Source organism: Anomalospiza imberbis, unplaced genomic scaffold (assembly GCF_031753505.1).
Source record: "Anomalospiza imberbis isolate Cuckoo-Finch-1a 21T00152 unplaced genomic scaffold, ASM3175350v1 scaffold_62, whole genome shotgun sequence".
NCBI lineage: Eukaryota > Metazoa > Chordata > Aves > Passeriformes > Viduidae > Anomalospiza > Anomalospiza imberbis.
The window spans coordinates 141,694-165,718 of NW_027100233.1; the positions used below are offsets into that span (position 1 = coordinate 141,694).

At 51.5% G+C, this 24,025-nt stretch overlaps 1 long non-coding RNA gene and 1 pseudogene across 1 annotated transcript; both read left to right on the forward strand.

Annotated features, from left to right (window-relative positions):
- Positions 1-24,025, forward strand: part of LOC137467410 (zinc finger protein 420-like) — a 111,664-nt pseudogene that overhangs the window by 25,360 nt on the left and 62,279 nt on the right.
- Positions 5,029-6,752, forward strand: LOC137467423 (uncharacterized). Its single transcript, XR_010995509.1, has 2 exons — positions 5,029-5,159; positions 6,461-6,752. It is a non-coding gene; the product is annotated as an uncharacterized lncRNA (long non-coding RNA).

Below are 24,025 nucleotides of genomic sequence, written 5' to 3' on the forward strand. Positions count from 1 at the left end.
CATTTCTCTTTCCAAGGGGCTCCTGGGGAGACAAAGGAGACCAGAAGGGTGTCCCATCTCACGACATTTCCTGGGATATGCTTCCGTGGTGGCCTTGGCAGTGTCAGTGGTCTCAGGTTGTTGGGAGGACTCTACGATCTTAAAGGTCTTTTCCAATGGAAACGGTTCTGCAATTTTAAACCTCCATTCCTGCTTTTGAACAATACAGTCCCAAATAGACCCCCATTTGTGTTTTTAAGGAATTTAGCATCTGCCTTTTCTTGAAAGTAATAGAAATCAGGCTTTAAATGCTCTCAAAATACTTTAATTCCTTGCTGTTAAGCTGTGTATTTGAGCTGAGGCGCTTTTGTGCAGAAAGGTTTGAGCATGGGATGAATGCAGGAAATTCAGCTGCAATGGCACTTGTTTCATCTGCTTTTCTTCTTCCTTTCCCCATGGGTGGCCGATTTGGCAGTATTTGTCTTGTACTTTGAGTTCCAGCTCAGACTTGCTGATGGATGTGCTGTAAAATCTTAACTACCCCTATCTACTGAAAAATGCTTGCAGACTGGTGAGAATTGCTAGAGACAAGGCTTACAAACCAATCTCCTCTATGATTAGCCCAGTGTCCCTGCTTAAATCCAGGTATGCTTGTACTAGAAAGGAGTGAACTATTCTAACTCACTTGCCCACTCCCCCTCCCACTTTAGTGGGGTTTTTTTGGGTTTTTTTGTGGTTTTTGGTGGGTTTTCTTTTTTTTTTTTTTTGTAGCTCTTGGGGCGAGTCCTGTATGCCATTCCAATTCTTTCTTATCAAAAGTGTGTAGGCAGGATGCTGCTGTAGCAGCAGCCTGAATTCAGTGGGAACATGTCCAAAGCACTGGGTCTCACAGCAGTGGGTATGGTGAGCGACTTGCCTTTGCTGCCATGGCCATCCAGCCATGGGGAGAGCAGCTGCTGGGGCTTCCCCCATTCTGCCAACAGCAGTCTGCCTCCAGCATGTGGACTGTATGGCCATGATTTTGGCAGAATGTGGAAAATGCATCGTTTGAATGTATTTTGATGGTGTCTGACATCACCTGACTGGAGCAGTTTGGTAGGCAGGACGCCCTGTGGGCAGGGCCATGGCAGGGATCGGTGGCTGGCACTGTCACTGGCAGTGTTATTTTTCCAGACAGGCTCCTGGTACAGCTGTGGGGAAGGGCACCAGCAGCTGTGTCAGCCCAGCAAGCAGCAGCACATGGAGGAGACCCTCATCTGCAAAGAGCCCGTCACCCTCTTTGCTGCCCCCATGGCAGCACAAGATGATTCTGCCGCAGGTGAAGGGCTGCAGCATGACTGGAGACTCCTTCAGCCAGGACTTGTTGCAATCTCGTTGCTGCAGCTGTGCCTGGAGGATGTTGGCCTGCAGCGGTGCTGCCGATGCCCAGGAATGCTGCTCGGCCCAGAGAGGCAGAGTGTGTACAAAAGCTGCGTTCAAAGTGCGGATCGCGAGACTCCGGAGCCGCTGGCAAGTGCAGCAGCTCTTCTTCATTCCATGCAGGTGAGAGCCCAGCCTTGGAGCCTTTCCCTAGGGACAGGGAAACGCTCTGAGTATAGTTCTGAATTTTCAGGGACAGTCCAAATGAGAATTGTTTTGAGGCAGAGTTGTAATGTTGGGTTGGGGTGTGTCTGCAGGAAAGAAAGTGGGGCTAAACCCCTGCCACAACGAAGGAGAACTTTGCATGGCCAATTTACACCCTACAGATCCACTGATCATACTGGCCCACTGAATACTGGGGGCATCTAATGCAGAGTGCAAAGCTTCTTTGAATAGATAGGAGAGATGAGACTTGAAGAAATGATTTTGCGGATGCAAAAAAAAAAAGGATCAGACCCATGGGTCCCATGGCTCAGGCTTAGTTGTGCCAAATCAAGCATGATTAGTTTTATCCGCTCTGTTGGAGAGTATTCAGAATGACCTGCCTATTGTGCTATTTCCATGAAGAAAATTTTGAATTGTCAGGAACTGCCAAGATCAAAAATGTTTTGAGGCAGATCATGTTTATGTTGGGTTTGGGTGTCTCTGCAATAAAGAAAGCAGGGAATAAAGCCCTGGAACAATGAAGCAGAGCAAAAGTGGAACGTTTGGATGGTCAATTTGTTCCCTACAGCTATCGGCCAGCTGAATTGTGGGGTCATCTACTGGGGAGTGCAAAGCTTCTTTTACTTCCACCGCCTGGTGCCATTGTTTGTATCCCACCACTTTGTTTGATGTGAAGAGAAATAAACAACATCCCACACCAACAAGCTGCAACCCAGAACTGAGTGGGAATTACAGAAAAAAAGGCCTTGAAAAGGAGCTTTGGAAAGGGTCTACTTCCTAGACAGTGTGAAGCCCCCAGGCCTGGCCTGGCTGGGCTTAAGGCTGCCTGCTGTGGAGTAGGGAAGGGAAAGGGATGGAGTTGGGGTGGGGTTTTTCAGCCATGGAAACCAGAGAACCACTGGCAAACGTGTCACAAAGGGGCAGCCCCACGCTGGGGTTGTGAAGGTTTTGGTTGACATGACCACAGCGGCAGGAGACGCGTCTGGCTCTGCCTCTCTGTGCCGACCGCTGGCGATTGGAGTCACCCGACCTTGTTCTAAGGCTGGGCACCAAGCTCCCGTCACTGTCTACTCTGAGAGCCTTCCCAGATTCAAACCCAGGTACTTCTGCGAGGCAGAAGCACGGGTTCAAACATGGATTTGACCAGAAAAGGAAAGACCACTGAAGGAAAAGGTGAGGATAGAAAGAAGCTGAATGGCCGGAGTCAAATGGAAAAAAATCCCACCAGATTTCAGGGAAAACTGGTCCATGGGGGTCAGTGCTGGCTCTGTGTCAGAGTAGGTGGCTGACAGATAGAAAGGATCCTGCAGGGACGCCCATGAAATCACAATATTCTATCATGAGTTTACTCTGCTTTCCCCTTTTGACAGTAGCCAAATCATTCGTACTGTCAGCCAGGACAGGGACTGTGGCCAAAGCTGACCACAGATTGGATGTGGTCAGGAGATGCAAGTCCTGTTGCTTTCATTGCCATTAATGTTGGGTCTCACTACAGATAAATTTCCCATTCTTCCTCTGCTTGCTGATCGGGGCCAACCCTGAGGATGGTATTACGGTGCTACAGAAACACCACTAAGGCCTGCCTGCTTGCTGACAGGTCTTTGTGGTTTGCAGAGCTAGCACTCACAGCTGTGTGGGTTTTTCCAATGGATTCACAAGCCGGTCTAAAGAAGGAATCTTTTTTCGGCTCTTATCATTGGAGCCTTCAACCTTTCCCTTCAGACTTGCTAACTCAATACTGCTCAGAGGAATTAAATGCAGGCTAGTTCCATGAATAACAAAACCAAAGAAATTGTCTCAATAACTAACAATTATTCCCCTTGAGTGCCACACCCATTAGATGTGCTGATGATAAAGGTGGGAGTTCACCTAAGTCACTTCTTCCCTTGTGAGCATGGCTCAGGCTCACACAGAGGTGAGGGGGGAGCTGGGCCCATCTCTGGTGGGAGGAAGGGTCTTGTGGCAGCCCAGAGAGCCTGTGCACATTGCCAGGGAACAGCTGTGCCCTGCGTGTGCCCCCTGCATGGAGCTGTGCTCTCCCAGTGCCCCGTGTAGCTGTAGGGCTGCTCAGCTGTGGGGCAGGGAGAGGAGCAGGAGGGTGCATGTGCAGCTGAGCCATTCCTGGAAAGCACAGGCCTCTGGGCTCCCTGCTGTCCCAGGGCAGCCCAGAGGCCAGGCTGTTCCTGTGGTAGCTCTGTGGAAGTGGGTCAGGGTTTTCCCCTGGCCTGCCTCCAGTGTCTGCCAGCAGGAGCATGTTTCCCTGGGCAGCTGTTTAGAAGTTGGCAGGAAATGCGTCCCCTGAAATACGGAGCTTCAGATGCTTTAGGTTTGCATTGCGGCCTCTGTTATATTTTGTGTCTCCACTTTGCAGGCCTGACTGGCTACCCTCTTGCCAAGAGGTTTTCCCTGGCCAGTCCCTCTATGCTCCTTCCCTCCAAGCCATTGCCTCCCATCCAGAAGAGCTCTCCTTCTACCATGCCAGGCCAGATATGCAGCGGAGAGCAGGAAAATGGGAAAAATGGCAGCAGCTATGATGAGGACCATAGAAAAAAACAGGAGCTGAGTTCAGAGGGAACAGGATGTAAGGTAAGAAGGCCAAGCTAAGGCCAGTGTGGAAAATTTTCAGTATGTGTGCAGTCAGCAGAGCTCTGAGAGCTTTTTCCTGACAGGAACTGACCCCTTCACTGAAGGTAGAACAGGTTCTGCTCTGGCTCTTCAGCTGGACCAGAAATGGGATGGGATATGAAGGAAGGGTGTGCATTTGCCCCTACTGCCTCCAGCCCCATTCCTGGCCATGGCATGGGGGCCCTGGAGGAACTTGGGCAGGCAGAGACCTTCCAGAGAGCAGCAGGGCAGGGAGCTCTGCTGAATTTCCTAAATGCCAGTGAGCCTGAGATGATGGATGTGTGGGGGCTGGAGGGCAGTGAGCATCCTGAGAGCTCAGCAGCATCTGGGCTCAAAGGCTGCTGAGGAACTGCAGGAGGGAAGGGCAGCAGCAGGAGAAACAAGGGGCTTGAGAAAAGCAGGTTTGGACATCCTGCAGAATGGCTTTGTGGGGACTTGGCTGGAGATCAGCACTGGCTGTTAGGTACCTTAGGGGCGGGGAGAGAATAGTGATCTAAAGCCACCCCCATGCCATCCAAAAGGCCAGTGGCACCTCAGAAACATCTTGATGTCAAACATGGGAATGCCAGCTGGGCATGTAGCAACTCTTGGAGAAAACTGGGCAGAAGGGGAGAGGTGGCAAATATGTGACAGGGGCTGTCCCTCACCACTTCCCTTTCCTAGGTCACTTTTCCCCATCCTAGGCCAAACTGCTCCATCAGTTTGACTTCTCCTGCCAGGTCCCAATTAAATGCATGGCTAAATGTCTTGAGGCATGAGTGGAGGCAAGGCTGGAGGCTTGATCTGAGCACTGTGTTCTACTCTTTCCAGACATCCTCGCCCTTTTTCACTGAAGGGGTCATGAAGAAGGGCTCATTGGGACCACCCTTGACCCCCCCCATTCGCAAGGCAATAAGTCCCCCTCTCGGCAGTGCTGCCGGATCTCCGCAAAGCTCTCTGCAGCTGGCATTCCAGGAGTCCCAGGAGATGAGGTAAGCCAAGGAGTCTGCTGCTGCAGTGTGCTGATCACCTCTCTCTTCCCATCTCGTGTGGTAATTTTGCACAGTCAGGTGTCCCATGTATTTAGGCAAACCTCTGTGTAATCCCCATTATGCCCATCTATGATGATCCAACACAATAAAAAGGCAACACCGATGTCCCAAGAGCAGAGGTGGGGGTGAGGAAGAGGAAGCAGGGCTTCAAAGCACCTCAAGATGGGTCCTCTGCTGGACTTGGCTGTTGATTCCCTCTGTAATGGTTGTGGTGTCATTTGCCAACTGAATTGCATGGGTCTGGATCCTGCAGATCTTTGCATTCTCTGATCCTTGTCTGTCAGCTTTTGCACCCCTGAGGATATGTATGGGCAAATAGAGTCTACTGGAGAGGTGTCTGCAAATTTGAATGCTGCTTCTGTAATCATCAGGTGTAACTTCATTGTGCCTGGGCCTGCACTGTGAAATGAGATCCCAGATAAGTTTCAGGGATGTATAATGCAATCAACATTTAATATTTTGATCTGCGCTTAAGATCAAAAAGAGCAAGGTGCTAGAGAAGAGTTATAGGACTGTACCTGATGGAAAGATATTGGCTTGGATATGCCTTAGAAAATGTAGCTGTCAAACATATCCGAGTGATAAAAATAAAGAAATAGACACAGAAGTAAAATTTATGTAGAAAATCTTTGGTAGGGTTTTTCAAGTGCAATCCGAATATCCTCCCCTAGCAGCTGAGTTGGAAAAAGGCTTTTTGTTCTTGAAAGAGTCAGGAGGTGTAATATCATTCTCAGGAGACAGCAGGGCTCTGACCACATGCAGCATGAGACTGTCGCCAGGGTAAGGCACGAGCAGGCAAAGTCAAGCTTTGGCAGTTGTATAAAAGTACCTGCCCTCCACTCAGACTGGTGTCCGCTCAGCAGCTCTTGCTGCTTCAGAGAGGCTGTAGGAGCCACTTGGCTCCAAAAGGAGAGACAGCAGAATTGGGGAGTTATGATGCAAGTTGAAGAATGACTGCTGGTGGTGGGCAAGAAGAGGCAGGGATTCAAAGCAGCTCAAGATGGGTCCTCTGCTGGACTTGGCTATTGTTTCACACCGAGCCTGGCCAGCTCTGTGTGACTCCAGCAATGGAAAGCTTAAGGACAATGAATTAGCTCTGCATCCTCTTAGGTTTATGTGTTGCATTTCCTCCTTCATCAGAGTGACCATGCTGAGAAGGTTTGCCTCCTTTCATGATACACCCATTCCCTCCATTCTCTTTCTACCTCCTCATATGTTTTTTTGGCCTCTGTCTTCTCCAGGCCAACATCCAGCAGCAGAAGCAAGGAGGAGAACTGTGAACATGCAGGTAGGTACAGGGCATGTCTGTCCTAAAATGACCATTGTACTCTTGACTCAGAGGTGACATTTGGAAAGCTTGGTTGAAACCCATTCTTTTTAAAATTTCTTTAAATTCATTTCAATTCCTTGATGGGCTCAGTGGACTCTCCCAGAGCCCAGGCACTGGGAGTGTTCGCTGGTGGTGCTGTGGAAATTCCTCCAGTGTGAAGTGTTGAGTGGCAGGAGCTGGATTGGTACCTTGGGGCCCTGGAAATGCAGTGCAGGAAAAGGAGACATTGCTCTCCATCCTGCACATGCTTTTTATCTCCCTGCAGCCTTTCTGGCGTCACAATTAATAAGGAAAAAGAAGGCATTTTGCATGAAATGGGAAATGTTCCCACTCCATCCTCCTGCTTTTGAAGCCAAAAACATTTCCTTGGGGCAATTTCTGAGCTGAACCCTTTGAGATCTGAAGGAGATTCATTGACATTGCCTGGTTTTGTATTGGCAGAAATAGGAAAACCTCCTCTGACAGAATGTCCTTCTCAATTTTCCAGTTAGAGAGAAAGGGCCTTCCAAATGGCTGCAGACTGTGCAAGGTCTGAGTTTGTCATCCTCTGAGAGCACAAGCCCAAAGCCACCTATGGCAGGTTCATGATGACAAATCTCTTCCCAGGCTCTCTCTGCCTGTGTCAGTGTTGCAGGCTGAGGCTGGGGGAGGAAATGCCTTCTGCCTTGTCCTCCTTCCCTGCCTTGCCTGATCCCTGACAAGTGGAATAGTGCCAGACAAAATGCGGTCTCTGGTGCATCTGGGTCAGCCAGTGCTTTCAAGTTGAAAGCCTCAATCAAAGTCTGTTGTTGTTCCTTTGCCATCTCTGGGTGTGTAATGATAGGAGAGATGAGACTTGAAGAAATAATTCTGCTGATGCAGAAAAAGGGATCAGATCCCCTGGTCCCTTTGCTCAGGGTTAGTTCTGCCAAATCCTGGGTACGAGCCCTTTGGAATGACTCCTTAATTGCTGATATGCAGCTGGAATGCTTAGTGCAGTTAGGGAGAAGTATTGCTCAGTAAGTAAGGTGACATTTTTTTCTGGGTTAGTTCTGACTAGATATGCTGCATCTCATTAAACCTTACCTTTCTCCCTTTTATTACTGATCCGAGCATTCTACAGAGTGAAGGAATCCAGTTTTAAGACAGGTATTCCTCTCAGGCATGCTTGGCTGCCATATGAATTTATCCTCTGTGAAGCTATGTAAAGAATTACTTCTTAGTTCAAACAACTCTGTTGGAGAGTATTTCAGAATGACCTGCCCCCTGCTACTTCTCTTAAGGGAATTTTGAATTTTCAGTATTAGCCAAGATAGAAATATTTTGAGGCAGATCATGTTTACTTTGGGTTTGCGTGTCTCTGCTGAAAAGCAAGCAGAGAATAAACCCCTTGAACAAGTAAGGAGAGCAAAAGTGGAACTTTTTGAGGACCGCTGTGTTCCCTACAAATACAGGCTCACAGTATCCTGGGCAGATCTGATGGAGAAAGAAGAGCTTCTTTTGTGTCACACACCCGGTGCCATTGTTTGTGTCCCAGCACTTCTTTGTTGCAAAGAGTAGCATAAAAATCCCAAAAGTGCAAAACCCAACCTAGAATTGAGTGGGACATACAGAAACAAAGGCCTTGAAAACTACTTTTGAAAACAATTACTTCCTTGACAGTGTCAGATTCTAGAGACCACTGTGAATTTCCAATTGTTTGGAAGAAAAGGGCTCCTGTAGTAGTTGGGAGGCAACGGGCAACACATGAAGTAGTAGAACCCTCCTCTCCTGGCTTGCCAGCTCCATATTGTTCAGAGAAATTAAACTGATGCTAGTTTCATGAAAAATAAAAAAACAACCAATCTTTTTGGGATTCAAATACACTTTGAATCCTTACCCATTAGATGGGTTGATGGTAAAGGGATGAGTTCAATGAATTCACTTCTTCTCTTGTACCTGAATTACAGCTTCTTCTGAGTCTACAACAAAAACGCAGAGGAAGAAGGGAAAGAGCTCATGCTGTAAGATAGGAGCTGGGATGCCTCTGCTCTCAAGAAAACTCGCTGACCTGTTCAGCTTGGAGACTCATGTGCCGAACCCCGGCCTTGGCAATGGAGGCCTCGGCCCCCGGCCGACTCAGGGGGACTTGGCCCAGGAGCCCCAGCAGAGTCAGCGGAGCAGCGCTGGCCCCAGGGCCACTGCCAGGGAGGACAAGGTGAAGGCTGAGCATGGCTCAGGCTCACACAGAGGTGAGGGGGGAGCTGGGCCCATCTCTGGTGGGAGGAAGGGTCTTGTGGCAGCCCAGAGAGCCTGTGCACATTGCCAGGGAACAGCTGTGCCCTGCGTGTGCCCCCTGCATGGAGCTGTGCTCTCCCAGTGCCCCGTGTAGCTGTAGGGCTGCTCAGCTGTGGGGCAGGGAGAGGAGCAGGAGGGTGCATGTGCAGCTGAGCCATTCCTGGAAAGCACAGGCCTCTGGGCTCCCTGCTGTCCCAGGGCAGCCCAGAGGCCAGGCTGTTCCTGTGGTAGCTCTGTGGAAGTGGGTCAGGGTTTTCCCCTGGCCTGCCTCCAGTGTCTGCCAGCAGGAGCATGTTTCCCTGGGCAGCTGTTTAGAAGTTGGCAGGAAATGCGTCCCCTGAAATACGGAGCTTCAGATGCTTTAGGTTTGCATTGCGGCCTCTGTTATATTTTGTGTCTCCACTTTGCAGGCCTGACTGGCTACCCTCTTGCCAAGAGGTTTTCCCTGGCCAGTCCCTCTATGCTCCTTCCCTCGAAGCCATTGCCTCCCATCCAGAAGAGCTCTCTTTCCTCCAAACTCAGGAGGAAGCTGCCACCTGTCTGCAGAGTGTTTGAAGAATAGGATTTATGTGTTAGGCTTCATAGTTATAGATGTACATATGTTCTGATCTTTAGATGTAGTTTTGAATAAATGTGTTTTGATTGTATCTTTAAATTTTGATGACATATTTTTAATTGCATATATTTTATTTTGATGACTAAAAAAAGGTAAATAAATAAATAAAATTTAAATAAACCAAGAGGAGAGTGTGAGACCAGGACCTGCTAGCCTAGTGATTTTGGCAGTGCAGCTCACTCCATGAGCCATTGTTTCACCACATCCTTTCCTCATTGGGCCTCTCCTCTTCCTCTTTTGCCATGTTTTCTTTGTGTCATTTGTGCTGCTCTTTGTTACTTGGCATTACAGCGGGGCCACCTGTTGACCACTTTGGGGGACAATGGATCCAAAAGATCTTGTATAGTCCAAAGTTTTCTACCTAGATGTGTTCTGTGCTCACAAAAGGCCCGAGCAAGGAAACAAAGAGAAGTGTGCCCAAATCCCAAAGCTTTGCCCCTTTGCAATCTCACACAGATCTGGCTCACAGGGGTCTTCAATCACAATTTCATAGGTAAGAAGAGGTCATGTATTTCACTGGGAAAAGATGCACTGCTTTGGAAAAGTCATCTGTAGGTATATTTACCTGGAACAGCAGTCCAACTGTGTTGTTTGCACCCTATTTGCAGAAGGATGAATGCACTGTGAGGCCAGTAACAAGTGCCAAGGGTTCCTCAAATCTATACCGCAGCCTGAGTGCCATTCAGCCCAGAGCCAGGGAGTCATTTGTTCCCATGGACCAGTGCTTGCCAGTGTCATGAATTTCTGCAGATCTGGAAGAAGCAATTCTGGATTCAGCTCCCGCTGTTGGTGGGCTGCATGATCACTGACAGAAATTATTCGGCAGTTCCTTTCATAGTCACTTGAAGCTTTTAAACTTCGCATTTCAATTTGCTTTGCCTTAGTGAAAACCACTTCTGGGCCCAGTGCAAACTGTAACCTTTGACAGCAAAGTCCTCATGCTTGCCAGCTTCTGATGTCACAGAAGAAAAGGCATGTGAATGTGTTCAGACAATTAGGTTGTCTGAAAGCAAAACTTGATGTCACCTGCTGCATGTGCTTGCTTAGCTCTGGGTCTAGTCCTGGCCTAGTAAAGCCCAGGCAGAGTGGCATGTTGCAGGGAAAACTAGTCCGTGAGCTTATGGGGTTGCCATCACCAGAGGAGTGAATGTGTCTTTTGGAGATTTCTCTGGAGACAAAATCATTGCTTGGATGTGCAGGGCTTGGAAGGGGGAAATGCTGGGGTGGGAGTAGGGACAGAGACTGATTGATTGTCAGCCATGAAGGGTCTCGATGTTCCTATCGATTCCAACTGAATGAGGAAGTACTTGGATTCAGTGTCACTTGGAGATTGCACATAGCCATGTATTAACAGGAAGAAAAAACCTAAACAGGACTAACACATGTTTTCTCACTGTCTTTTTAAAGATGATATATTCAGTTTGAATACACTTCAAGCCTCTGAAGCAGGAACATACTGGGGATGACTGGGATATACTGAGAGAGACTGGGAATCACAGGGATCATACTGGAGGCTCCTGGGGTCATGCTGGCATTGACAGGGAGCAACTGGAATCACACGGGGGGCCACTGGCATCATACTGGGAGTGACTGGGAGCAACTGGAGTTAGACCACAACTGACTGGCATCATACTTGGAGTGACTGGGATCATACCAAAAGTAGCTACAATTGTACTGGGATTGCAGTGGCTGTCAGTGGACCCTGACTGGGGTTACTGGGAGGTACCAGGCGCATGCTGGGAGCCAACTGCGCACACACTGGGAGGAACTGGGAGCAACTGGGAATGACAGGATTCATGCTGCAGCACCTGCAGTTCCCCGGTGCCGGCGCTGCTCGTTGTGCCGGCTCTGGCGGTGCCGAGATCCTGGCTCGGCTCCAGCCGCCACCCCCGGCAGCTGCAGCTCTGCCCGGCCCCGCTGGAAGGGGATCCCATCCAAGGACCCCATGGAGACGAACAGGGGGAACCCCAGGCCGGGCTCCAACAGCGCCACGGGCAGGGAACGCGGCGACAGGAGAACTGGGGGGACAAGGAGATTAGAGGGCTGGCGGGGCACGGGGAAGAGAATAGGGGAACAGGAGAGCTGAGGACGGGGTTTAGGGGTTCAAGGACTGAGAAAAGGGGAGGCTGGGGTGGGTAGAGGTGGGACAGGCGGGGTTAAGGGGGTTCCTGTATCCAGGAAAGGGAGGTCCACGGGTCCCCAGTGTCCACATTCCCTGCAAAAGGTGGGAAAACCCGGGCTGGCTGGGAATAGGGGTCCCGGGTGTCCTCGGTGTTGAGGAAAGGAGGGTCTGGGCGCTGGGAAAGGCAGGAATAGGGGTCCAGGGGGTCTCTGGGTGAAGGAAAACGGGGCTCTGGGGCTGGGAGAGGCGGCATGGCCGGGAAAGGGGTGCGGGGGTTGCCGGTGCCGGATAAGGGGGTGCGGGGTGCAACCCAGGCTGGGAATGGGGGTGCGGGGGGATGGCGGCGCCCGGGAATGGGGGTTCAGGGGCCCCTCGGTGCTCCGGAATGGGCGACCAAAGAGTCCCGGTGCCGGGGGTCCCCCTCACCTCTCGCTGCCCCCCCGGGGCCCCAGGAGCGCCCCCAGCCCCAGCGCTGGAGCCATCGCGCTGCTCCTCCTCACTCCCAGTACGATCCCAGTATGATCCCAGTAGAACTCGGTCACCCAGGAGCCGCTCCCAGTATGATCCCAGGACAGCCCAGGCACTGCCACTCCTGGCATCCCCCCCAGCCCTCTCTGCGTTCCGACCTGTCCCGGCTCCATCCCCGCCCCTCCCGCGGCTGCGGGGGCTTCGGGAGCGGGGGAGGAGGAAGAGGGAGGGAGGAAGAGGCGCAGCGACAGCAGGGAGCAGCCGGAGGAGAGGAGAGAAGGAATCGCGTGGCCCTGACGCTGCCTGAGCTCGCAGCACCCCGGGAGCATCGCCCCCATCCCGCAGGTGCCCAGGGAGGGGGAGCTCGGCCCAAATATCCCGGGGCTCCCTGAGTTTGGGATTTTTTTGGGGAGGATGTTTGGAGCTGGCAGGGCTCCAAAGCCGAGCCGCAGCTGGCCCTCGGGGGGACATCGGGGGGTCCCCGGGAGGTGTTTTTCGGGGGTCCCGGTGGGCGGTGAGGGTAGCAGAGCCCCGGCGGGGGGACACCGGTTTTGGGGAGCCCCAGGAGAGCCGCGGCTGCCCTGAGCGGGAGCCCAGAGAGAGAAGAGCCCCAGAAGCCCCAGCGGGGACTCTGAGAGGGGGGGACCCCTGGCAGTGCCGGCACCCCGGCAATGGGGGGTGCTGGGGCTGGAGGGGCGGCATGGCCGGGAAAGGGGTGCGGGGCTCCCAGGGCCGCCAGGGGCTGCTCCCAGCAGGAGCCCAGTTGCTGCCAGTCACTCCCCGTTATGATACAATTTGCACGAGCACAGTCCCTGTTGCTCCCACTACCATCCAGTGTGTTCCCAGGTGCTCCCAGTCACACCCAGTATGGGGGATGATGTGCCTGGTGTGTTCCCAGTCACTCTCAGACACTCCCAATATTAGTCCAGTCCTTCCCAGTATGGTCCAGAGATGAGCCCAGTGTGCTCCCAGTCACTGCCAGTATGAACCAGTTGTGCCCCACATGGTTCCAGTTGCTCCCTTTCACCCTCACTTTTGTTCCAGTCACTCCCAGTCTCTCCCAGTGTACCCCAGTTCCTTCCAGCATACTCCCAGTCACTCCCAGTTCCTTCCAGCATGATCCCATTTGTTCACCACCACTCCCAGTCAGCCTCAGTGTAGTTGCACTCACTGCCAATATGATCCCTGTCACATCCAGCATGATCCCAGTTGATCCCAGTAAAAGCCCAGTTGTTTCCAGTCACCCCCAGCATGCACCCAGTGACCCCCAGTTCCTCCCAGTTGCTCATAGCATGATCCCAGTTGCTCACAGTTGCTCCCAGTCAAACTCAGAATGATCCCAGTCACTCCCAGTGTATCCTATTTGCGCCAGCAAGGTCTCAATTGCCCGCTGCAGGCTCCTACTCTGTCCCAGTGTGATCCCAGTATGATCCAAATATGATCCCAGTCTCCCTCAGTGTGACCGCAGTCTGCCCCAGCATGGGCCCAGCTGCTCCCAGTATGATCCCAGTAGGATCCCAGTATAAAAAAGTCACTCCCAGTGCTGCCATTCCTGGGATCCCCCAGCCCTCTCTGCGTTCCCCCCTCCCGGATCTCCCGAGAGAAGCCCCAAGGGCTGGCAGTCCCCTGGCAGGGTCCCCAGCAAGACCCAGTTTGGATGTGCAGCCCCCAGTTTTCCCAGTTTGCCTCTCCTTTTGCCTGGGCCGGGTTCCCCCCGCCCCCAGCGGGTGGGAGCAGCCGTGAGCCCCGCGCTGCCCATCCCGACCTGTCCCGGCTCCATCCCCGCTCCTGCTGCAGGCTGTCAGGGCTGCGGGAACGGGGCACCAAGGGTGTCAGTGCTTCTGGGGGAGGAGGAGGAGGGAGGGAAGAACAGGGATGGAGGAGGAGAGCCAGAAGGGATGGAAGTAGGAGAAGGAGGTGGGCTTAGGGAGGAGGAGGAGGGATGGAAGAGGAGGAATGGGACGAAGAGGAAGAGGAGGGACAATGGAGGATCAGGAAAAGAAAAAGGAACCACGAGGTCGAGCCCTTCCTGAATTCACAGCCCTGCTGGGACCATCAGCCCCCATCCCATGGGTGACCAGGGATGGGGAGCTCGGCCCAGATATCCTGGGGGGGTCCCTGGGTTGGGTTTTTTGGGGGGATGTTTGGAGAATGAAGAACTGCAAAGCTGAGTGGAAAAGGCCCCTTGGGGGGACACTGGGGGGTCCCAGTGGCAGCTGACAGCAGAGGCAGCCTGGAGGAGCAGAGCCCTGTGTCCCCCAGGAGCCCAAAGTGGGGAGCCCAGAGAGGGGGGAGCGATACCATTGTCGGGACCCTCAACAGCCTGGAGAGGGGCAGGGGGGACTCCTTGGAGCCCCTGCAGCCCAAAGCAGAGAAGGAGGGGAGAAGGGACCCCGGGAGCCCAAAAAGCCCTGGCATCCTGTGCCAGGAAGGTGGACAGAGCTTCAGCCAGAGCTCGGAGCTGGTGGGCCATGAGCAGGTTCACCATGGGGAGAAGCCCTACAAGTGCTTGGAGTGTGGGAAGAGCTTCAGGCAGAGCTCCCACCTGATCCAGCACCAGATGATCCACACCGGGGAATGGCCCTAGGAGTGTGGGGAGTGTGGGAAGGGCTTCAGCTGCAGCTCCCACCTCGTCACCCACCAAGGCATGCACACTGGGGAGAGGCCCTACGAGTGTCCCCAGTGTCAGAAGAGGTTTCAGACCAGCTCCAGTCTCCTCAGGTACCAGCGGATTCACACGGAGGAGAGGCCTTTCCGCTGCCCCAACTGTGGGAAGGGCTTCAAACAAAAGTCCCACCTCGTCACCCACCAGCGCATCCACACTGGGGAGAGGCCCTACGAGTGTCCCCAGTGTGGGAAGAGTTTCTCCAGGAGCTCTACCTTGACCCAACACCAACGGAGGCACCGGTAAGGGAAATCCTGCAAATGCCTCAGCTGTGGGAAGAGCTTCGTGCCCTGCTCCAACTCCATCCCCCATGGGAGGACCCACTTTGGTCAGAGCCCTGGTGACCCACATTCCCAGTGATCCCTGCTGAGAAGACACCTGGAAGGTGGTCTCCACATCTTCCTGGATCCCCATAGGCACCTGGATGAACACAAGGGCAGGAACATCCATCAGGACTCTGATCTAAACTGGAAATTCACTGGCAGAAAGCGATTTGTTGACTTTACACCCCAAAAAAATCTCACCCGCTCTGTCCAGTTATTTCTTCTGGTGGCATCAAGCAGTGCTGCATGATCTTGGAGGTCTTTTCCATTTCAGAAATTTCTTTCCTCACACTGTCTAAACAACAAAAACTGGGGTGAAAATAAAGAGATTGAGCAAAGAGATCTAAAGCTGCACCATTTACCTGGATTTGGGGGTGAATTTGGGGTTGGTTCAATAGAATATTAGGGAGGATTTGGGTGTTCTGAAGCTACCAAAGGCAGGGGACATGTCCACAATCTCATAGGTGTGCCGGCAAAAGGTGTCCACCTGAGCCCGCCTGTTCTCCAAGAATTCTAATTGTCTGTCCCAGTCCCTGGCCTGGCTCTCCCTATCCGGGATGTTCTCCCAAAGTGCCCAAATCACTGCTGAAGCGCCCGAGCTGATCCTGGCTGTAAATGTTCCTGTCCACCAAGCTCTCCTGGTCAGTGCCATGGGAGGTGGGAGTTTAGGGGCTCCTGGGGGGACTGGGAAGGGCTTCTGTCAATCCTGTGGGCATTTGTGGTGCTGGGAGGGGGCTTGGCAGGGTCTATGAGGGAGATTTGGGTCCCTGACAGGGCTGTGTGGCTTGCAGAGAATTTGGGTGGGTCCTGGGGGAGATGGAAACGGGTTTTGGTGGTTCTTGGGGTCATTTATCTTGCAGGGAGTAGTTGGGGGGGGGGTCCTGGCTGGGAGCTGTGGGGTGGTTTGAGGAGTCTGGGAGTGGCTGTGGGGCTGGGAGGGCGTTTTTGGGTGGTTGTGACTCCCCCAGACTCCCAAAGCTGCCACCAGACCCCACCCTGAAGATACTGCCAGAGGTCAGTGGCTCCATGGTGGGGTTCATCGTCCTGGCTCTGCAGAAGATATGGGGGGGTCCCCGGGGCCGTGCGTGTCCCCCCAGAGCGTGTGTGACACCCCCCATCCCATTGTCACCCCCTTGTCCCTCCCCACAGGGCTCCAGCCCCAGCTCCGTCTCCCCCAGAGGGAATTTGGGGAGGGGGCAGGGGGGTGTGCAGCCCCCGCCGGGGGATGGCCCCGGCCCAGCCCCTTTGTTCAGCACCAAGCTGGGCTCGGGGCCGCAGGAGGAAGAGGCCGGTGGGAAGCAGATCCTGCAGCTGGGACAGTGCTGGGGGTCAGGGCAAGGGCCTGCCCTGCACACCTGGCTCAGGAGTGACCCTGCCCCGGCAAGGGAGCGGGACATTCCCATCCCCAGGGATCAGGGCTGGGAGCAGCACTTGGGGCACGGACATGGAAATACTGGGAGCGACTGGGAGCACACTGAGGGCGTGAATTATTCCCCCGCCTCCACCTTCTCCGGCCGCCCTGCCAGCTGAGAAATGCTCGCTGGGCCTCGGCCTTGGCCAACAGCCCCTGGGCTCAGCTCCTTGGAGCTCATCACAAACACTGTCTGCTCCAGGCACTGCTGCTGCCCAACCAGCTCCTGGCTGCTTTAGGAGCAGCCCCGGGAAGTGTTTTTGTTCCCTCGGTGGCACAACAGCCCTGTTCTCACCCTGCCAAAGAAAGCTGTGGATGCCAAGTGCGGCCAGGATGAAACATTGCTGGCACTGAAGCCCCTCTCTTGGGGCCCTACAGACAGCGCTCCAAAAGGAGCCCCTTGGAGCTCTCCTGGGCCAGCGACTCCCTCGGAGTGGGGCCTCTCCGAGCCGGGAACTCTCCCGTTTGCTGCACTCGGGGATCCCCAACAACGAGGGAGCCTGGGCCGATCCCCCCACTCCTCCAGGCTCAACCCTTCCCCCGCTGGGGAGATGCCAAAGCATCGGCAGGGAGCATTTCCCTGCCCTCAGGGGAATTTCTCACAGATGCCTTGCACTGACTCTTTCTGTCTGTGTGCACACAGGAGTGCCTGTGCTCCGGAAATGTGGCAGAAATGCTGCTCTCTGAGGGGTCTGAGTGCCTTGGATAGCTGAGCCAGTCAGGCCTGTCAGTAGGGTTAAATCACAAGGTCTAAACTAAGTTAAATTGTGCTAAGAGTTGTTCTTTGCTAAATTGTTAGGTTTAAAATATAAGCCAAGTTGAATATTGTTAAATGTTATTTCGCAGTTAAATTGCAAAGTCATAGGTTATAAGTTCGGTTTAATACTGTAAAGTGCTGTTCTTTTGCTAAATTGTGAAGTTGAAGGTGGAAGTTAAGGTCAGGTATAAGTTAAGTCCTGTTAAGTTTGAGCTCTGTAAGCTCTTGGGCAGAATCTGCTCTATGGCCTCATACCCGACTCTATGATGTCACAGTCCACTCTCTGATGTCACAAACCCTCCCTGTGATGTCATACTGCCACTCTGTGATGTCACAGCACACACTTTGACCTCACTGCCCGCTCTATGATGCCATACAGCCATGCCATGATGTCACAGCCTGCTCTGTGATGTCACACAGTCCCCTCTATCACGCCTTAGCTGCTTGATGACCTCACACAACAAACTCTGTGATGCCATAGCCCAATCTGTGACAGCAGCACCTCTGTGGCTGTGTCATGGAGGCACAGAGCAGCTGTGATGTCAGAGAGGGGCTGTGTGACAGCACAGCGTGGGTTGTGTGAGGTCACAGATTGGGCTATGACATCACAGAGTTTGTTGCATGAGGTCATCCTCACGAGGGGATCCTGCGGCCCGAGCATAGCATTCCTTTGCACTGCGCTGGCCGCCAAACGAGCCCACTTGGCCTCAAAAACCTCAAACTGCACAGAGTCAAAAAGAGCACGTGCCACAGAACGGATGTCGGAAGGTGTCAGCATCTCAGCAAGGAGCATTCCGATCGTCTGCATAACTTCAGCAGACCCGACACCATGCTGGGCAACGGTGTCACGGATTTCTTTCACCATATTAAACGATAAAGGCTGATGGGTGCTGTGAGCAACGCCCCGAAGCACAGGGAAAGCCTGGGGACCCCCTGGCAAGGTCGCATCACCTGCCGTGTCCCGTCCCGTGGGCTCCACAGGGACAGCAGCAGCCGCCTGACTGCGAGGCAGTGCAGCATCACTTGACACCACGCTCCCCGCAGCATCAGCAGAGCCAGAGGAGCCTCCTCCGCGATCCTGCAGGCGCTGCGAGGAGGCAGAGTCGCACATCTCCTCAGCCTTACCCAGGACCTCCTGCCAAAACCGCCCGCGGACCCTGGGACGCACGGTCACCTGGCAGGCGGGGAGGGTCCACAAAGCCGACGGGGAGGGTCCGCGGCCACGGGAACCCACCGGTCTCCCGCCGGCCGCGTCAGCAGCCGCGCTCAAGGTAAACAGCCCCGCGCCCCGCCGCAGCCTCAGCCCCCGCGGCAGGCGGGGGAGCGGGGCCGAAGCAGCCGGCAGCTCGGCGGTGCCGCCCGCCGCAGCGCTGGCAGAGGGCACCGCGGCGGACACAGGCGCCGGCGCGGAACGCAGACCCGGCGCGGCGCCCCCCGCCCCCGGCGCGGGGCAGGGATGGGGCGCAGAGAGAGACGCGGTGTGCGGAGCCGCGGCACCGCGGGCCGACACGAGGGAGCCCGGCACGGCCCAAGGAGCGGCGGAGCCGTGCCGCGGAGCCGCGCAGCGGGCACCGCCCCCGCCGGGCGGAGCGGGGCGGGCTGCCCGCCTGCTGGGCCGGGGCCCGACGGAACAGCGGCCAGCGCCCCGGCTCCGGCGGCTCCCACTGCCGCCGCACGCCCAGCAGGCTGCGCAGGCTCGGGAACGGGAGACGCCGCTGCCCCGCAGGACGAGCCCGGGGTCGGAGCGGGCGAGCCCGCTCCCGCCGCCCCCAGGGCTATGTCGTGGAAACATTGACATGACAGCTTTTACTGAGGATAGCTCTGTGGAAAATCAGAAGGGTGGCAGCTTCACCATTTGTTAACTAGACCAGAAACTCAAGGGGAGAATGACTTGCAAGAGAAACTGTTTTGAAGGCCCAAATAGCTGTTTTTTCACCACTCTGACCCCTTCCCCTGCTGAGCAGATTGATAGCCGAGATCCCAAGGTGCACTATTTCCACTCAAGCAGAGCCTCCTGAAGGTGTTAATGGCTGACAACGTTTTCGTGTGGAGCAAGGAGATGTCTCCTCCCTGTTAATTGCAATCGATGTACGATGTTTCTCTATCAAGCACTGAAATGCTTTAAAGAGAAGTGTTTGATTCCTGGTTTAAAGAACTGTTTCAGCCATGACCTGGGAGGCAGAAGGTGTCTCAAGGAATGCTCTGGAGTGCTTTATGTAGGAGTCAGATAACGGGATTGCAGTGGCCCCGCTCAGGGAGGAGGTAGGGTGGATGTTTGCTGCTGTTTTAAAGGTGTGAACAGGCGATAAGGAGCGGCAGAAACACGGGTTTTACAGATCCATTGATTATGCGATCACTCCATTCAGCCAAGTAAAGGTTTTTGTGATTTAGACAATTAACTTTTGAAAGGAAAAAAAAAAAAAATAAAGGTTGAAGTAGATACAGATGGGCACAAACACAGGAGAGGGGCACTGATTTTAGGGTATGGGGAGAAGCAGAAGAAGGCAGTTTGAAGGAAGATGAGGGAAGCTCTCAGGGTGTCAAGAGGCCCTTGAAAGGGACCCATCTGTCTGCAATTTCCTGCCCTCTCAGGTGGAAGGAGTGATTAATGACCAGGAAGGGATATGAGGGATGTGTAGACAGCTGAGGGTCTTTTGCAGAAGTTTGTGAAGCTTTAAGTAGTCTGCTGAGTTTCTTGCAGCAGAGAAGCTGAGCCTTGGTTGTTGGTAAGCTTTGAGAAGCTGATGTTGAGCTATCTCAATTGAAAGAAAATCTACTGTGGTCTGAAATGCTTTCTACCACTGAAGAACCAGTACTGGGGTAGAAATGTGTTCTAACCAGGTAGGAAGCTTTTCTCTTTGTGGGGCAATGTGAAGTGCAGAATGAGAGAAGACCTAGTAAAACTGGGAGGGGATAAGGCTGGAAAACTGTGTGCTGAGATGTTGATTGGAAAATACAGGGATGGGGCAGCAAATGGAAGTTGCTGTTGGAGAAGACTATTATGATTGTGTTAGAAAGCTAAGTTTTTGGGACATGGCCTAGAGACATGAAAGAGCAGGCAGAGGGAAATGTGGGAGAAGGTAAGGTTTGTGCATTGGGGCAGTACAATCCAAATAATAGGTTTTAATAGTGGTTTAAGATCCAGGACTGGCTCAAAAGTCACTCTAGAAGAAAAAGAACATTTCACTCTTTTAGATGCAAATAGCTGGATTGATTTCATGCAAAGAGAGAAACATGATCTTTTTGAGAAAGAGTGTTGGTTTTGTTCTATTGGGGATTTTGGACTTACCTGATGTAGAAGCACTGGCTGGTAACAAGAGATGCAGACAGAGGATCAGAGCCAGGATAGAAGTAAAACAGCCTGATTATGTCTTGGTAAAAGAGCTTGGTGGAGATGATAAGGAAACACATTGGCAGATATTACCACTGTTAATTAACATTCAGCCTTCATCTGCATGAAGAGCTATCTCACAGTATAATTTGGTAGTGGCAATGGAGATGAAGAATAGATGCAAGATTGGATGCAGCTGGCAAAGAGCACCCTAGATCCTCAGGATGAAGGATAGTCTGCTGGCTGTGATGCAAGGCATCAAGGGGGAGAGGAGCTGTAATAGGAGGGATCTGGCACTTGAATTAAGAGAATCAGTCAGTGGTTGGTAACTGGCCATGGTAGACATCTGGCAGCATGACTGTACAGCTGTGATCCTTGCATCTGGAGACAGTTACATGGGTTTGTGTCCTAAGCAGGAGTTTCAACAGGAATCTGAACTCAAGTGCAAAGTCATTCCTCACTGATTGATGTGTGTGCAGTAAGTCAAGGGTGCACCAGAGCAAAGCTCCCCCCTGGCTTCCTGTTCTGGCAGTTTTAGGATCATGTTGGCCAAGGGAGCAAGCCTGAGGGTGCCATCACGCTGGGGATATATCTGGCATGGTGGAGGTGGATTCAACTCCAGACCTGTCACCTGTCCCCACTCCTTGGTGATGAGCAGTGACACAGCCATGGCTTTGCCTGTGGATTTGTGACTTTCCAACCTTCCTTTGCTTGTCCTTAGAAGAAAGACAAGAGATGATTCTTGTTCTAAAATTAAATAGCTTTGTTCCATTGCCAGTGAAGAAAAAAGCAAGAGTTCATTTTTTTCATCTGCCTTAAAGGATGCCAAACATGGACTGAATTCCTCAGGGCATCTGTAGCACTGCCACTCTGTCTTCTTGTTACTCTGACCATCTTCATCACCACATTTGATGTGCAAATTTGGAAAGCAAGGCTTGGGTTTATAATGGCTAATTGCTGATTCTTTTTAACTGCTCTGCTCTATTGGAAAAGGGAAAACATGTTGGCGAGTTGTTCTTTTTTTTCCTTCCTGAGCTGCTCACAAAGTGGAGTGAGACAGATACCTCCTGGTCATACACCTCACAGAATGGTTGAGCAAATGTAAAAAGAGCTGTACATACTGACTAGGGCAAAGAAAATCAGCTCAAGCTGCTTCTTGGGACTGTCCTTATTAGTTTGAGGGTTGTCTGGACTCTGATGCTAATGGTGCACAATGTTTTGGGAAGCGTTTAGGCCAGCTGGATTAAGATACATTAGTGTTCCCAACCAATGACAGGACCAGTCTTGCTGGCACTTGCTCATCAGTTATTTCTGATTCAGTGAGATGAAAAAAAATCAGGTGATAGGGAAACCTGTAGGTTAGCTTTTGTCTTAACTAGTATTAATTATTACTGATCAAAAGAAAGATGATGTAACAAACCCATTTTGCACCATAGTATACCAATTAACAACCCATTTTGTATCATCCATGTGAATGTAAGTGCTAAAAATGAAACTAGCCACAGCCCCAGGGGCATAGGTCTGAAAAAAATTAATCTTTAACAACAAATTGGAGAAGAAGTAAGCATGGAAATGAATTTTTTGAGAAGGATTTGCTAGCATCAATATGTTATAGACACAGCTCTGGCAGAAGCACAGCTGTCCAGCTTTCAAGGTCTGCCTGCTGCAGCACCAGGCAGAGGGACCTGCAGGGAATGTGCCCTTTGTAGCAAGGGACTCAAATTACACTACTTATTCCTGTTTCTTGAAAGGGCTAATTAGCTCAAGAGTTGTGCAGAAGGGCTACCTGCCTTCCAGGGGCCTCCTCAGGCCCCTTGGTTTCACCTGAGGCCATTTGGACATAATGGCTAATTGAAGCAGAGTGGGTTCAGATACCTGTGTATCATGGAGCTTTGCCCCTAGCAATTGTCAGCTTTCAGGAAAAGAACAAACAACGAGTAATTGGCTTCACTTTTTTACAGACTGATTGTTCTAAGGGGCCTAAGCAGAGCGGTTTCTTTAAATTCAGGATGGACAGGTGCATCTGCCAGTTACTTCTCCCCTAGGAGAAGTATCCAGCAAGCACTTGTCTTTGCTCATATTGCATATTTTTGAGTAATTAATTTGGCATTAAATTTTTGGTGGTTGTGTTCTGCATACTGGTATGTGTTTTCTTGGGAAAAGCAAAACCCATATTGCCTGTTTAGGTAGTCAAATCAGAAAGTTTAACTGTGTGGCTGAGGAAGAATTGCTGTGGTGGACTCTTCCTCGTGGATAACTCTTCTTGAGTCTGCTGCCATTGCTGTCTGCATCCTTACCATGTCACGACATTGCAGTTTGATAATGCATGTGATTGTGAAAGTGGAAAAATGTGACCTTGAGAAGGATGCAGTAGGATAGGGAAAGAAATGTGGAGTTGAGGGGACAATAAAGAATTGTGAGTAAATATCAATCTTCAAAACGACACAATTTCTGCCTTGAGATTTTGTATGCATGTGCACCGTCCATGTACATCTAGCTGGTCTTTTTTTGGTTTTGGTTTTGTTTTTTTGGGGGGTATTTTTTTGGTGTTGTTTTATGGTTTTTTGGGTGGGTTTTTTTTGTTTTGTTTTGGTTTTTTTTTTTTTTTCTGTCTTATGGGCTTCAGATAGTGATTCTCAAGAGAAATAACACTGGTTGGAAACAAAATTGGTGGTCTTTGAGCTCCAGGACTGATGAGTAGTGAATAGTTATTTCATTCCATATTTTTTGTTACATTATTTTTAATCTCTTAAAACCTTACTTTGTGCTTTAAATGACAGGGGAAAAAATCAGTTATTTGGGCTGATGTTTTCCTGTAGCTTCTGATTTGGTGTATTAACCAGAGGCAAAAATGTTATGTTGTGCAAAACACTAAAAAAACAAAAAAGATGAACCTATTTCTTATGTGTAGTTGAATTAGGACAAATACAAATATTTTGATGAATGGAAACAGTGAAGAGCTCAGTCCTTTGAAAAAGATATGCTGATTTGAAACTTTTACATTTCTGATATTAAAAATATGTGGAATTGTAGAAAAGTAGAGCTGGAACACATCATGAGAGCTTATACTGCTGATTTCTTCCCTGTGGCAAGAGCAACTCAACCTGAACTATTTGGGACAGAAATGTATCCAGCCTATGCTTCAGAAGGTCTGGGCTACTGAGAACAGAAAATTTCAGGAACCTGTTCTCACACATCATTGCTATTGCTGTCAGGAACTTTTCTCTTAATACTCAGTTTGCATTTTCTTTGTAGGGACTGCAGGTTTTGATTCCTCTCCTGCCCATGACAAACCTGAAAAGAAATTTGTTCCCTTTTTGAAACAGCCCTGCTCAAACCCGTCCTAGATGGGATTAGGATAATATATTAGAATGATTTAAAGCATTTGAAACAATTCTAAATTCCTTTTTTCTTTGCAGGCTGAATACTCAGCTTTAAGAAGATGCAGTGTGGGAAAGGACAGAGAAGCACCAAGAACTGAGCAGGCTTATACAGCTCAACAAAGCCAAAAGCAGAGAAGAGCCTTC